Source organism: Panthera pardus, unplaced genomic scaffold (assembly GCF_024362965.1).
Source record: "Panthera pardus isolate Hobbes unplaced genomic scaffold, ASM2436296v1 HiC_scaffold_27, whole genome shotgun sequence".
NCBI lineage: Eukaryota > Metazoa > Chordata > Mammalia > Carnivora > Felidae > Panthera > Panthera pardus.
This window is the reverse complement of record NW_026526843.1, coordinates 23,530,812-23,536,230: the sequence shown is the minus strand read 5'-3', so window position 1 is coordinate 23,536,230 and position 5,419 is coordinate 23,530,812. Positions and strand designations below refer to the sequence as shown.

Below are 5,419 nucleotides of genomic sequence, written 5' to 3'. Positions count from 1 at the left end.
AATTAAAACAATACTTGAAATATCTGATGACTCGCGTGGAGCCTAAAATAGACCGGAAAGTAACAAATATGTTAGTCCACTACCCAGCTTGGCAAGTTTTAAACACTACTATCAGTATTGTCAATATTAATATTATTATATAATTTGAAATAACAATATATTTTGGTGCTTTGTAGCTGGCATTTATATTTGGCAACATGAAAAGATGAAGAGTGGCCTAATCACTATGCCAGTTTATGAAATATTCAAGGTTTATTTTCACATTTGTTGAGATGTTGAAACTATTACACAAAGTACAAGGTAAAGTGAAGTCTATTGAAATATTAGAATACTCTATATTGTAATAAGTAGAATAATAGGGCAAGTTATAAAAATGTCTAGCTAAAAGAGAAACTTATCTATATAAGAAAAACAGTATATTGTAAGGGAGGAAAACACTGAAAAATAATCCAATATTTATATATATTTTGTCATTTTAAAATTATTATTATAATTATTTTAATCTAGAGAACTTAAAAATGCATTCTATTTTTTCAATTGTTATTATATATTTCTCATTCCTAACATAGTTCTGTGTTTCATGCCATCTTATTAAGGGGAATTTAGAAATTTGGGGAGGAAGTTTAAACCTTTTTGTCCCTAAGAGAGCTCTTAACCACGTTTTGGAGTCCACTTGTTCATTAATGATAAACTCCTCCATCAAGATATAGAATAAGAAATCATTGGCAGTGACAACACTCCATTGAGTAATTTGAAACTGTTGCCTTCCAGTTGGTCTGATGTGATTAATTAACCCATCAGCAAGCTCAGCTGTCTGATAAACAGTAGCTGTGTGGCCCTGAATCTCAAGGAGAACTTGAACTTTTCGAGGATCTTGAACTGAAATTTCTTCTCAGACAAGTGCCTAATTGAATTTCAATGAATTGGAAATCAAAGCTTTCTAGACTGTTAGTACAATTCTCTTTCTTTTAATATTTTTCCTCTTAAGTATTACAAGTGTGTATCAGATCATATATCTTGAAATCTTTGGAGACCCAAACCTCCCAGAATAATTTTTTTTTGCTTTATTTCATTTCAAATCAACTTTATTGATGAGGCTCACTTACACTCTTCTTAGTAATTGTTCATTACTCTTATTTGCAGTTTACTATACTAAAATAATAGAAACTATTTTTAAAAGGTATACAACATTAGGTCATATACTTGTTACTAAATGCTAGTCTGAAAACCAATGCAAAAAATCACCTGGTAACCTGCTGACAATAAGGATATATTGACCCCACACTCCAGATGTTTTGATTCAGCTAGGCAAAAGTAGAGACATGAAGTGTATTTTGAAAATCACCTCAGGGTATTTCTTTTCTTTTCTTTTCTTTTTTTCCTTTCCTTTTCTTTTCTTTTCTCTTCTTTTCTTTTCCTTATTTTATATTTTTATAAAAAAATTTTAATGTTTATTCATTTTTGAGAGACAGAGAGACAGAGCACAGGCAGGGGAGGGGCACAGAGAGAGAAAGGGAGATAAAGGATCTGAAGCGGGCTCCCGGTTCTGAGCTCTCAGAGCCTGACATGGGGCTCAAACTCACAATCCATGAGATCATGACCTGAGCTGAAGTCAGCCACCCAACTGACTGAGCCACCCAGGCACCCCTCATTTTAGGGGATTTAAATGCATAGCTAGCTTTGTAAGCATAAAGAACCTTAGTGATGGTTTAAGTTTCTGAGTAATGGCATATTGTGATTTAAAATCTATTTTCATCTGTTTGTGTCTGTACTTTTATTAAGAATTTACTGAAACAGGGGTGCCTGGCTGTCTCAGTCAGTAGAGCATGTGACTCGATCTCAGGATCATGAGTTTGAGCCCCATGTTGGGTGTAGATATTACTTAAAAAATTAAAATTAAAATTAAAAAAAGGAATTTCCTGAAACTTCAATGATTTGTCCTATTCAGAGATTCCATCTAATTTATCAATTATAATTGAAATAATACTAACATTCCAACAATTCTAAGGAATTTTCTAAGTCTACAACAAGATGCTTTATCTATTCATAAAGTAATTATCTATATGTAAAACATCTCATACTGTTGGTTGAAACTCTGTTTAAACACAAGAACAGAAATAAATGCCACAGTGGGTGAAGCAAATGTTCTAATACAATATCCCCCTTACAGTGTATCTGAGTCATTTCATGAAAGAACATGGTTGCTATTATCCATAGTATCAACTCTATTGAAGAAGCAGGTCTAATAGAACATAATCCCTCTTAGCAATATAGACCTCCATTAAAAAGTTTTACCTCTGTTGCTGAAATATAGGTCAGGTAACACTAATGCCCACTTCCCAAACCTTTATATCCTACTTACCTCCAATATATATGAGGTAAAATGTAAAAACTTTTTAATTCAGTCTAATTTGTATCTAAGTGTCAAGTAATGATTTCTGGCAAAATAAGCAGATAGATTATAAATGGGATGCCTGGAGATATGGCAACCTGCAAACTTGTGGGAAAGGGCAATAGAATCACAGAAATGCCAGCCTGGGGCTCTTGGGTGGCTCAGTTGGTTGAGTGTCCAACTCTTGATTCCTGCTTAAATCATGATCCCAGGGTCGTAGGATGAGGCCCCAGGTCAGGATCTGCACTGAGTGTGGAGCCTCCTGAAGATTCTTTCTCTCTCTCCTTCTGCCCCTTTCCCCTGCTTGCACTCTCTCCTTTTCTAAAATAAAATAAAATAAAATAAAATAAAATAAAATAAAATAAAATAAAAATAAATGCCAGCCTGCCTATATTGAGTCAGTGAATTAGCTCCTCAGAAAACAATATGAAATGGCTTGTTATTTGAGAAAAGTAGATTCCTATACAACTCAGTGTTATTTGGATCTTCTCTTGAAACCAAAAATGTTTCTGCCTAATATAATGTACCAACATCCCTAATTTAGCCTATGCAGTCATATAAGAAACAAAGTCATCTTGCTTCACTTAAAAAGGAATAAGCTTCTAGAAATTTTATTTCTGAAAAACTGATATACATAGTTAATACTACAGTCTTTGAATATTTAAAGTATTGCTCTTTATGGAATCTTTTCCACCAATGATTGCTAATCATTAAGGTCAGAACACAATATTCTCATAATACTTAGAAAAATATTCATACAGCTCATTGTACAGGTGTTTGTATTAGCTTATCTATGTAATGAGGTTCCCAATATTACACATAAAATCCATCTGTATTTATAATGTATGTTTTATCTTGGATGCTTAAGCATCTAAAGGTGATTCCAAAGTTGCCCAATGTGTGTGTGTGTTTTTAATCATTGGCCCCTCATACAGCGAGATAAGTGATACAATCACTTATTTCTGCTGCAAATGCCTAGTATTGATTCTTTGGCATTAGTCAAACAGAGAGTGATAAGAAAATAGTTTTTATGCACTTCCAGTAAGAATCTAAACTAACAGAAATAAAAAGAAGGGAACATGACAATTTCTTTTAATAACTCATGATAGCCATGTACAGTGACATTTTTCTTTTCTTAAATTACTTGTGCTCCAATGTCGTTCAATCTCCCTTTTTTTAATCCCATCTTCAGAACAAGTAGCTATCTGATCTGTAGCATTTATATTCTTCAAGCTGGTTACTGGAGCTGCAAACAGACTATGTTAATATAGAGAACTGAGTAAAAGTAAAAAGAATGGGCATGATTTCTTTTCTTTTTTTCTTCCTTTTTTTTTTGATATCATGTAAAAATCCATTGAAGTGACTATATCATTTTTCAGTATTTTGTTTTAATATTATGGAATTTCTTTTCCACATATATAGAACTTACATGAGCTAAGTAATATTGAGAGGTCCTTAGCATTTGTCAAATACCAAATGTGATAATTTGTAAATGACATTAATTTTTATGCATGAGGATAAGTTATAACAAAATGCTGAAGCCACTTTAAGTAGATAAAGGATGCCTACTTAAGCATACACACTCAACGCCACGTAGCTAGTAAGCAGAGAAGCCTGGTTTTAGACCCCATGTGATATCAAAGTCAGTGTTGTTTTCACTGACCCTAGGAAGTTTACTCTTTCACCTATTTTTAGAGTTTTTTTTTTTTAGAAAAAGTTAGACTATTCCAAAGTTTAAATTTATTTGGTTTAAATTAACATTAAACAAGCACAATTACTCATACTTAATAGATAATCAAAAATAAATATTTGCTAAAATAAAAGGAATTTATTGAAATATGTAATTAGTTATATACAAGCATGTATTTAGTAGCCGTACCTAGCTTAGAAGCTAAAAAATTTATTAAGAACTTTCAGTGTAATGTCTGTATATTGTCCATTTTTCTTTGGCAAAATCAAATATATATCTTTGGTAAAAGTCATTATATATCTTATAATGGTTTAGAGCATGTGTTCTGGAATTGTCCTCCTAAAGATAAAGTTTTGGTTCTGTCACTTACTAGCCCTGTAACTCAGAAAAGAATTTAACCTTTTGTAATTCAATTTTCTCAACTGTGAAATGTTAGTAATCATTGGACTTTTTGTTGATTTCTTATTTTCTTCTGGGCAAGCCAAACTCTTTGGAATGATAAAAAGAATAAGAAACTAATCTAAGCAATTGGCTGTATAAATAATCCATTACCAAAGCATGAGGAGAGTGAGCATCTCCTAATTTTCAGTCCCTGGTTTCATTCTTAGAGCTGTGTTGGTTGAGGCAATGGGAATGTATAGCCATCAGACTTAAAAATACACTGGTTTATGCTTGCTTCAGCAGCATATATACTAAAATTGGAATGATACAGAGAAGATTAGCATAGCCCCTGTGGTTGGACCTAGAAAGCACAATATTTAGTCAGTCAGAGAAAGACAGTCAGAGAAAGAAATAAGTCAGTCAGAGAAAGACAAATACCATTATTTAGTGAAATAGTCACAGAAAGACAAATACCATATGATTTCATTCATATGTGGAATTTAATAAACAAAACAAATAAGCAAAAGAAAAAAAATAAGAGAGAGAGAGGCAAACCAAGAAACAGACTCTTAACTATAAGAATAAACTGATGGTTACCAAAGGGGAGGTGGGTGGGAAGATAGGTGAAATAGGTGATGGGGATTAAGGAATGCACTTGTGATGAGAACTGGGTGTTGAATGAAGTGTTGAATCACTATATTCTACACCTGAAACTAATATTACACTGTATATTAGCTAACTGGAATTAAAATAATAGCTTAAAAAATATGCTGGTTTGACCAGAGCTTGATTGAGGGGAGTGAAAAGTATGGTTTCCTAAGGTATGGTATGGGAAAAACAGTGAGTGAATCAGGAAATGATTCTTGGATTTTGAGATAAAATTTATTTATTTATTTATTTATTTATTTAAGGAGAGAGCAAATGGAGGAGAGGCAGAGAGAGAATCACAAGCAGGC

The 5,419-nt window shown here is 32.7% G+C and overlaps 1 pseudogene; it reads left to right on the top strand.

Moving 5' to 3' along the window:
* Positions 1-4,750: 4,750 nt before the first annotated feature.
* LOC128773982 (U6 spliceosomal RNA) lies at positions 4,751-4,844 on the top strand (annotated as a pseudogene).
* Positions 4,845-5,419: the final 575 nt, after the last annotated feature.